Genomic DNA, 11239 nt, shown 5'->3' on the forward strand with positions numbered 1-11239 from the left:
TTGGGCAAGTCACTTAACTTCTGTGCCTCAGTTACCTCATCTGTAAAATGGGGATTAAGAGTGTGAGCCCCACACTGTCCAACTTGATTACCTTGTGTCTACCCCAGCATGTAGAAGTGCTTGGCCATAGTAAGCGCTTAATAAATACCCTTATTATTGTTGTCATTACAGCTTTCTACATACTGTAAGTGCTAAATTAATACCATTGATTGATTGATAGAATAGCTTATTTTATTTAATGATCCTGAGTGCAATGCCAGTTTTTCAGTGTTTAGTCTATCTTGTAAATAAGAGCCTTAGCATGGAATCTAAATGAAATAAATTTGCCATAATTACTGAGGTTTTTTTGATTCTTTAGTAAACATTCAAAGTGAATGTAATTTTTGGGGAGGTGTAAATTCCTTAGATTGGGGAATTCTTTTTTTAAATCAAGTCTCTGAAATAATCTCTCTTGACCGATGCATTTCAATCACTGTAAAAATCAAGAGAAAACTTTCCACTGACCAATTAACTGTCATTACACATAACCTCAGATGTCAATTATACCTCCAGGTGATTTAGGGTAAGTCTTGCCAGAGGGCTTCTACCTTGTAGTGAGTTGGACAAATGAGCTGAGAGAAAATGATTGTGTTATAGCTCAATGTCTTTTCAAGGCACACACCCATTCTGTAATCAGATATATAAATATATAAAAAATACAAATCTGAGAATTATGGAAAAGAGCACACTGCATGTAATGTCTCTAAACAAAGTCTCCTCCCAACATACCATTTTCTGTCCCTTAAAAATGAATCTGTTTCAGTGAGGAACTTTGAAAAAAATTTAACAGCCTTGGAAATAGTGTCATACATCACCCAACATGAATATAAATTTGCATGGAGAATTTGGTTTCTTCAAGTTATTCTTTAAGATGCAGAATCTATGCATACTCCTGCCACTTATGATTTTAAATACAAGTCCTGCTTTGTTTTAGTTTGGTTTTCAGCTTAACATATGACCACGTTTTAGCGCTGTTTTGAAATACCAATTGAAAAATAATATATAGTAGAAAATATACTATGGGAGAGCTGAGTTCTCTAGGCTCCAGGTTTGAAATCTCTCATCTACCCAGTGCAAACACCTGAATAAATAGGTGAGCTCGAAAAACCACGAACTCATCTTTTGAGAAAACAGCAAGATACACGGGTGGGGAGATGGTTTGTTTCTAGACTAGGGAGTCCTTCATTTCTCTACCTCACAGCACTCCCTCCTCACAGATAGAAGTAGTGATCAAGAGCAGAACCACCATACCTGATACTAACTGAACCAGTGATATCTGTTCCCCTCTCATTTCATTTAGAATCAAACTCACGCTACTGGCTTAGCGGTGGCTTTCTCCAAATCCATCTCCACTGAGGCATTTTCTGCACACCAAATCATTCCTGTCAGAGAAGCAGCACAGCCTAGAAGAAAGAGCATGGGCCTGGGAGTCAGAGGACCTGGCTCTAATCCCAGTTCTGCCAAATGCTTGCTATGTGACCTTGATCAAGTCATCTGTGCCTCAGTTCTTCTGTTCTTCCTCCTACTTAGACTGTGAGCCCCATGTGGGACCGGAACTGTGACCAACCTAATTCACTTGTATCTACCCCAGTGCATCTGACACCTAGCAAGCACTTAACAAATACCAAAGGAAAAAAAAAGAAAAAATTTATCCACTGCAACTACAGGTAACCTACAAGGACTTCACACTGACGGCAACAAAGTCTCATCAAAATGCTAGCCAAGCTTCTAACCCCTTTAAAGGAATAAGAAGTTCTGTGTCTGCTAACACAGTATTTACTAGAAAAATAGATTCCACTCCATAATTTCCCTAACCCATTTTTGTGGAGGAAATTGTACCACATAACTGTAAGCAACCTATGTTGGGGTAGGAAGAGGAGAAGGGTCAGTACTTGATAATACAAAGGAGGCAGGCTCTCACTAAAGGAGTTCAGAACTGAGACCTTGAACTCCAGGATAGGAAGAAGAAAAGGGAGGGGGTGTTTATTTATCTGAGGATCTATTGCATGCAGTGCTTGGGAGACTGAAATAAAAGTTAAAAAACAAAACAAAACAAAATCTCAAGAGCCTCCTTATCTCCACTGCCCTGCTCCCATTCTTTCCCCCCTATTTTCTTCTTTTTTTCCCCCTACTCTCCTTACTGCTAAACTTAATTCTTATAGGATCCAGCATAATAGCCCTACCCCCATGCAAAACAGTGAGGCAATTCTATGAATAATTTGGCATAGTCCAGTTATGCACACAGTTGTGATTTCAATTTTCTTTTTCTGTGGCTTGAGCTCTTCAACTCACTCTCAAGAAAAGCTCATGTAGATAATAGCAGTACTGGAGACTTCACTTTTATTACAGTATTTGTTAAGTGCTTACTAGGTGTCAAACCCTGTCCTAAGCCCTGGGGTATGTATAAATTAATTAGGTTGGACACAGCCCCACTCCTCCATGGGAGGTCACAGTCTAAGTAGGAGGGAGAACAGGTAACCCCATTTTACAGTTGAGGAAACTGAGGCACAGAGAAGTTAAGTGAGATGCCCATGGTCACACAGCAACAATTGGCAGAGCCGGGATTAGGACCCAGTTCCTTCTGACTCCCGGGCCCCTGCTCTCTCCACTAGGCCATGCTGCTTCTTTTTTTCTACATAACTCTAAATTGAAAGGGATAGCAAAATCACATTACTGTACCAGCTTCTTGTCTAGCTCTTGTGCTACTAGAGAATGCATCTAGTATGGAACATCCCTACGAACTTCAAAAACAGTGACAGATTGGACCATCTCCATCATTGTGAAGGTATGAATCTGACCCATTATATTTTATTACAAAAGCATGTTCCGAGAGCACACCTGCTTTTATTATGTTATATAGGCGTGTTTCAAGGAGGCAGACTGGCTTATCCGATGTGTGCCTCGGGATAGTGACTGTACAAGATGCTGGACATGATATTTTATCAGGATATGATACTTTATCAGGATATGATAAAATTTAAATGCTATAATAAGTATTTTGCAAAGCAGTGAGAACTATCACGAAAGTTCTGAACACAAAAACAGTGCCGGAAATCAGTCAGAGTTTGAAAGAATGGGCCAAGTTTATAGACCTGGCACAGAGATTTAGTCAATCAGTCAAATAATGATATTTACTGAGCACTGTTCTAAGTGCCTGGGAGAGTACAAGAGAATTAGCAGACACTTTCCCTACCCATAATGAGCTTACAATCAATATTCCCTCCAAATTATACGTGTTCATGTACAAAAATAAAAGGTTCTAATAAAGAAATGTAACTTTTACTTGGAAGAAAGAGGCAGAAACCTAGTTAGAGGAATGTGGGGAGTGAAGTAGGGGGAATTTTCTAACCTGGTGAATTTTTCCTTCCAGAATCTCAACTAGCTCTACCCAATTGCAAGGCTGAGAGATCATTTCCACAAAGACAGATGACACTGACGCTGGAAGATTCTTTTATAGGAAGCAGGACATAAATCATATTCAAACCAGATTTATAAAACTTTACTAATCCTCTATGATGGCTGGAAATTACACTAGCTTTTTTTAATTGGGAAACACCTTTTGCAAAATGAAAAAGTCAAAAGGTTTATTCATTTTGTCCTGCCTGTGTACAAAATAAATACAATATCTGAGGCTATATAAGGGCTCTTTCTAGTTCAATAGTTGCTAAGGTGCAAGGAAAGACAATCCTCTGAAAGAATCTTATTTGCAAACTGGTTAAGTGAGGATCATGGCCTGCATCTCTTAAATGGTTCAGTGAGTTTTGTCTAAATGATCAGAAATGTCTGCTCTACTGATACGAGCAAGCCTGGCCCTGCTCTAACTTAAATTCTCAAATGTTTTTAAATGATCTTTACCTCACAGCTCTGAAACTGGCAACCACCTTTTTCACATCACTGAAATTATAAATGAGACTGTTCCTATCAATGTATTCATAGGAATGCACCGCCAAAAACAGGGCCTCCAATTCTTTTAGAAAATCAACATCAGTCCCGAAGTTTCAGGCTAATTTCAGTCACGCAAAAAGTACAGCAGCAAGCAAAAGGCAAAATGGATCACAAGCAAGAACTCGGACTCTAACCTCTGCATTTAAATGGTGAAAAAGTCTTACAAATATGAGAGCTATTACGACGAAAATGTGTGGCAAATACATAAAAAGATTTAAATCTCCCCTCCTCCAACATTTATCTCCACTCTTCACATTTGTTGCTGCATATTGGGTTGGAACTGCTGATCGTTGCTCTCAGATGAAAAACAGGCAAGCCTGAATGAGGCTTAAAAGTTCTTCAGCTTCAACCATTTAATTTACAATGCGAAAGAAAGAGAGCCCCTACCTTTCTGAAACGCGTTGTCTCTCAAGGTGTGCCTCGCTAACGAAGAGCAGTCAGAGACATGGATTCTGACCATTCATCCTGGCTTCGTTCTCATGAGAGATCAACACGCCCCAACTCTGTTCAACGCTATGAAATTCTTCCGAGACCCACCCTGTAAAGTTGCAAGTCAAGATTTCCGACTGAGGGAGGTCAGTGACGTGATGCACAACTACTGGATGAAGTTTTGGGGTATTACTGAAGAGGAGCTTCAAGATATCTAGTTTCACCACACTGAAACCACAAAATCTGTACAATGACTTTTCATAATGGGTTTTAAATACGTGTTCTTTGTTGCATTTTTATACATATAATCATCCCTGGTACTAGAGAACAGGATGGGTTGGTTGCTTACATGAAAAGATAAATAGGGAAACTTGAAATACATAGTAGTGCAGAGCTGTGGACAACAAGCTGGTCTGACGACTCTAGCTCTCTGTATACTACTGAGAATATTTTCAAGACGCTGCCATCCGGAAAAACCCCCCAAAACTTGTTCCCAACAAAAATGCAAACTGAGCAGCATAAAATGCCTAAAAATTAAGCCTCTTCTCATCTACAGAGCTACTGACTCCTCAATAATGTTTAGTTTCATGTATCTTGCTTAAATATCCTTTTTAAACCAACAAAGTCTAGAGATAATTGTTACTAGTAAGTCTATATTTGATGGGCAAAAAGCATATTTAGAACTTCTTTGCCCTTTTCCATTCCAAAGAGAAGTCACAGAACTAGAAAGACACACCTAATGAAATCTTGAATCTTTTGTTTAAGTTTGATTCAGGAGAAATAAAAGAGTAACTATCAGCTTTACAGGGTTCCTTTTGAAAGTTCCACTTCTTTGTGCACACCATTTCTTTCTCATGCCTAGAGCTGAAACACAATCCTGGGATCAGACGATTTTAAAGGTGCTTTCACAAGAAGGAAAAGCTCTGGCAAGTTGATTCATGCATCCCTTGCTTGACTAACATGATACATCTCCACCAACAAGGTTGTTGGCAAAAACGCCTACATCTTCAGGCTTGAATCAAGCTCTACTTGTTAGTTGCATGTCCCTGCCAAAAACCCTCTTTCCTCATGTGTCAGCTAATGAAGAAAATTAAAGGTATGCTAAGAGGGAGAGAGAGTGGAAGACACTAGTTTTAAATGACTTTGAACTACACAAACATAGTAAAGTCTTTCAATATTTTTCAAAGAGTCCAGTTCAAAGAACCCTTTCTAGCCAAGAAGGCCTTGGTTTTTAGGCAGAAACTGCTAGGCTTAGTCAGAATACCTCCATCTTGAGGACTGGAGATTTTTAAAGCTTTGTTCTCTGGAAAAAAGTTGAATTTTAGTAACCATTTCTAAACAACTGTATTGGTTTTTTGTGCAAGTATCTTAAGCACCCAATGCCCTTATTTTAGTTTTCCCATTTTTTCATTTGAGTAAAAGGGTATTTTCTCCAATGTTCTAAAAATCATAAAGAATTTGAAGATCAGTTGTGTCGGGAGGCATCGTGGCATAGTGGATAGAACATGGGCCTGGGAATCAGAAGGTAATGAGTTCTAATCCCAGCTCTGCCACTTGTCTGCTGTGTGGCCTTGGGCAAGTCACTTCATTTTTCTGTGCCTCAGTTACCTCATCTTAAAAGGGGAATTGAGACTGTGAGCCCCATGTGGGACAGGGACTGTGTCCAATCCAATTAGCTGGTAACCACCCAGAGCTTAGCACAGTGCCTGGCACATAGTAAGTGCTTAACAAATACTACAATTATTATTATTATTATTTTCCTCAACAGAAACACTTGGGGATGGATTCTAAAATCTTTTCCCTGTACTAAAAGGAAAGAATTAAAAAAAATTTTTAAGTGTTGGCTACTCTTCCAGTGAAGTGAATTCTTTCTGTTCTCAGAAGGCACGGAAAGACGAACCTTTTATCATATAAAACGTGAGCAGGGCAGGCGATGCCATGGATGTACTGGAAGAAATTGTAAGGTTACAACATATTTCCCCAAAATGATGCAAGTTCCCATTATCCACTTTGGGGATTTACCAAGGATACAGGGAGTGCTGAATCACTGAAATTGATTTTCTACATGCCCAACTCCCACATCTGGGTCGGATGTACATGCTACAGCATTGCAAACTTCCCTGAACCATAATGCCTGGGGGTTGCACAGGCTTCTTCAGCTCCTTAGCTGCTAAAAAGAAACCAGATTGAACTAGAAATAACGCTCTGAATCATAGGTGCTCATAATGTCTATCACGCTATCCCTTTTTGGTACATCGATATAACAATTCAGATAATAATTCAGAAAGTTATAACAGAATATTACAAATTGATTTTCCTTGGATAACCAGTCCTAAATACAGTAGGCTAAACTGACCATCTAGTTTTAGTTTCTATGGGCTTTCTTTTAACTAAGGAGAGACCCAAGCTCGTTGTAGGCAGGGAATGGGTCTGTTATATTGTACTCTCCCAAGTGATTAGTCCAGTGCTCTGCACTCAGTAAGTGCTCAATAGATACAACTCATTGACTCAAATCTTCCCCATCATGATTTCCATGCAAATTCTGCTCTTCCCATCCCTTGGTCCAGGAAGTCTGAAGTTTTTGGCCCTGCCCTGTCTGGTCTCAAGAAGCATATCAAGACACCCATCTACACATTACCTGGCACAGTGTTTTTTTAGACGCTATTTGTTAGTGCCAGGCACTGAACTGGAGTAGAACAAGCTAGTCGGGTTTGACACAGTCCCTGTGCCACATGGAGCTCACAGTCTTAATCCCCATTAATTGAGGGGATTAACTGAGCACAGAGAAGCGAAGTGACTTTCCCAAGGTGACACAGCAGACAAGTAATGGAGCTGGGATTAGAACCCAGGTCCTTCTGACTTCCAGGCCTGTGCCCTATCCAACAGGCCATGCCATGTTTCTTCGCAATATGATTTTCCATCAATTACGTCACCAAGCTCAGCTGCCCTCTCCAGTATCCCTGGCTGCTAAACTCCAGCTAAACTCCATCTCCAGCTGGAGATGGAGAAGCAGTGTGGCTTAGTGGATAGAGCATGGGCCTGGAGTCAGAAGGACCTGGGATCTAATCCCAGCTCCACCACGTCTGCTGTGTGACCTTGGGCAAGTCACTTAACTTCTCTGGTCCTCAATTACCTCATCTATAAAATGGGGATTAAGAGTGTGAGCCCCATGTAGGACAGGGACTGTGTTCATCCTGATTAACTTGTATCTACCCTGGTGCTTAGAACAGTGCTTGGCACATGGTAAGTGGTTAACGAGTACTGTAATTATTATTAAAGAGACTAGCACTTAGCAGGGAAAGTAAACAGATGTTCTTGCTGTTCAACAAAGTGACTAGAATGGGGATGCCTAAATTCTACCAGGATGGATATACACGGAAGTGCAAAGACATGCGAAGGTGTACCCACAGATTGACTAAAGCACGGAGATGTATACAATACACCTAACTTCCATCTGGAGAAGGTGATGGTATTCAAATGAGTCTGACAAAATCAGGCACATGTGCAGAACTGCATCCCATAAGGGGACTCAGTGAGAACTTGTGATCACCTCATTCCAATATCAGAGGTGTGAGCTGACAAGGAGAGGGAAGAAGAAAGGTAAGAAAAAAGTTTTCCTATATCGAAACAGATTGCAGTCTATCACTATGAGCTTCCCTGGACTGAATGTGCAGTTCCCGAAACTAACCTTATAAGTCATTCAGAATAGTGCAGTGGCACTAGGATTCAGGGATCTGTGAAGTACAAATGCTTGAGTGACATGCTCTCTCAATCTGCCATTAACTGAAGGTAAAACTTGCTCATATGAATATGTACGTATCCAAATATATGCCACGCTACTACCGAAAGCCATCGGGCAGGGAACGTGACTACATTCTGTGATGTTGTACTCTCCCAAGTGCTTAGTACAGTGCTCTGCACTCGAGAAGAGCTTAGCACTTTGGGAAACAATCAAGGCAAAGCAATCACTTTCCCAATTCTGCACTTGAACATGTAATCACTCTGGAGGTTATTTATGGAAATATTTTAATGTAGCCATCACTGTATTTCAGCTACCAACTCTCATTACAGGACTTTCATGATTTAAAACATCTAAGTAATGATATCTGTAGTTTTTTTAAGTGTTTTTTGTGTGCCAGGCACTGTACTAAGCGCTGGAGTGGATACAAGCAAATTGGGCTGGACGCACTCCCTGTCCCATGTGGCACTCAAAGTCTCAATCACCATTTGACAGATGAGATCACTGAGGCCCAGAGATTTCATTCATTCATTTATTCAATCGCATTTATTGAGCACTTACTGTATGCAGAGCACTTGTAAACTATAATTCGGCAACAGATAGAGAAAATACCTACCTAACAATGGGCTCACAGTCTAGAAAGGGGAGACAGACAACAAAATAAAACAAGTAGATAGACAACATTAGCATCAAAATAGACAAATAGAATTACAGATATATACACATAATAAATAAAATAGAGCAATATATATGTACAAATATACACCAGTGCTGTGTGGCGGGGAAGGGGATAGAGCAAAGGGAGGGAGGAGGGGGAATGGGAAGGGGAGGAGGAGGAGCAGAGGAAAAGGGGGGCTCAGTCTGGGAAGGCCTCCTGGAGGAGGTGAGCTCTCAGGAGGGCTTAGAGAAGTGACTTTCCCAAGGTCACACAGCAGACAAGTGGTGGAGCTGGAATTAGAACCCATGAAATTCTGACTTGCAGGCTCGTGCTTTATTCATTCATTCATTCATTCAATAGTATTTATTGAGCGCTTACTATGTGCAGAGCACTGTACTAAGCGCTTGGAATGTACAAATTGGTAACAGAGATAGTCCCTGCCCTTTGACGGGCTCACAGTCTAATTGGGGGAGACAGACAAGAACAATGGCAATAAATAGAATCAAGGGGAAGAACATCTCATTAAAACAATAGCAAATAAATAGAATCAGCGTGATGTACATCTCATTAACAAAATAAATAGGGTAATGAAGATATATACAGTTGAGCAGACAAGTACAGTGCTGAGGGGATGGGACGGGAGAGGGGGAGGAGCAGAGGGAAAGAGGGGAGAAGAGGGTTTAGCTGTGGAGAGGTGAAAGGGGGGGGTAGAGGAAGCAGAGGGAAAAGGGGAGCTCAGTCTGGGAAGGCCTCTTGGAGGAGGTGAGCTTTAAGTAGGGTTTTGAAGAGGGGAAGAGAATTAGTTTGGCAGAGATGAGGAGGGAGGGCATTCCAGGACCGCGGGAGGACGTGGCCCAGGGGTCGACGGCGGGAAAGGCGAGAACGGGGGACGGTGAGGAGGTGGGTGGCAGAGGAGCAGAGCATGCTGGGTGGAGAGTAGATAATCCACTATGCCATACTGCTTATCTAATAAAACGCTCCGCAAGGTAAGTCAGTACATATGATCAATTGATTGATTTTACCACCCTCTAGTGTCTGTAAGTCCAATACGTTTTAAGGTCTATCATGTACTAACTAGGTTACTAAAAGATGCGGATGTGCCACAAGAAGCAGTTTCATACGTGGGTATTTTCGTCACAATCACCATTTTATGAAAGTGTTAATAGGGAATGTGAGTCTTGCTTCCCTTGTACTCCCCAAATACTCAGTATGGTGCTTTGTGCTGAGTAAGCACTCAATGAATTCCACTGATTGATGGACAAGAGCAAGGTGGTGCTTTTATGGGGGTCCCAATTTGTGTGGCATCGTCCTCTCTCTGCGTGGAAGAGAAGGCTGTGAAGGAAGAAGTGGGAGAGGTGGGAGGCCAACTGTCCTGCAAAGTCTGGACCCACGAACTGGGCTGGGACATGGTCCTGGACAGGTCCAGGACAGGCTGGTTTACATGGGGCCAGCCCCACAAACACGGCACCAGGCACAGAATACTACTACTACTGCTAATAATGATAACAATAATGGTATTTTTAAATGCTTTCTATGTGCCAGGCACTGGTACAAAATGCTGGAATGGATAAGAACAAATTGGATACGATACAGTCTGCTGTCCCACATGGGGCTCACAGTCTCAATCCCCATTTTAGAGATGAGGTGACTGACGCCCAGAGAAGTGAACAAGGTCACACAAGGACAAGTGACGGAGCCAGAATTAGAACCCCTTCTGAATCCCAGGATCATGCTCTCTCCTGTACGCCACAGAAACAGTGGGGCTGGCCTACACACAACTGTCCTAGCCTGGGCCTCCCAGGACTGACTGCTTGGCAGATGCAGTAAAGGAAACAGTTGAGTAATAGCAGTTATACTGTTTAATGAGCATCTGCTGGATAAATACACTAAGCACTGTACTAAGCATTTGGGAAAGTACAACAATAAGGGACAGTCTCCCTCAGTGTTCCCTTGAACGTCCCTTCTTCCCGTTTCCTTCCCTTTTCTCCTTTTGCTCTACATTCACTCCCTTCCTGCCCCCAACCCTGGCACTGTACTAAGCGCTGGGGTAGATACAAGCTAATCAAGTTGGACACAGTCCCTATCCGACATGGGACTCCCAGTCTTAATTCCCATTTTACAGATGAGGGAACTGCGGTATAGAAAAGTTAAGTGACCTGCCTAAGGTCACACTGCAGACAAGTGGTGAAGTCGGAATCAGAACCCAGGTTTTCTGACTCCCAGACCTGTGGTCTTTCCACCAGGCCATGCTGCTTCTCAGAAACATGTTTGAGCAAGAAACATTGCCTAGGGGAGAAGGTAAGGCGGGAGCCAGCTGATCCTAATTCCATTCCTCTTGGGAACATCCGGAGTCCTGCCCATCATTTTTCCTGGGACACCCACACTCCCTCAGTCCCTGACGGAGAGCCAAGTGTGAGAAGATCCTGCGA

General features: G+C 41.9%; 1 protein-coding gene across 2 annotated transcripts in view; it reads right to left on the bottom strand.

Moving 5' to 3' along the window:
• CERS3 (ceramide synthase 3) overlaps window positions 1-4511 on the bottom strand; it is a 98778-nt gene extending 94267 nt beyond the window's left edge. For both annotated transcript variants that reach the window (XM_029064763.2, XM_029064761.2), the window contains exon 1: window positions 4372-4511. The gene's annotated coding sequence lies outside the window, so the exon portion shown is untranslated. The remainder of the gene's footprint in view (window positions 1-4371) is intronic.
• Window positions 4512-11239: the final 6728 nt, after the last annotated feature.

The sequence above is a fragment of the Ornithorhynchus anatinus genome, chromosome 5 (assembly GCF_004115215.2).
Source record: "Ornithorhynchus anatinus isolate Pmale09 chromosome 5, mOrnAna1.pri.v4, whole genome shotgun sequence".
NCBI lineage: Eukaryota > Metazoa > Chordata > Mammalia > Monotremata > Ornithorhynchidae > Ornithorhynchus > Ornithorhynchus anatinus.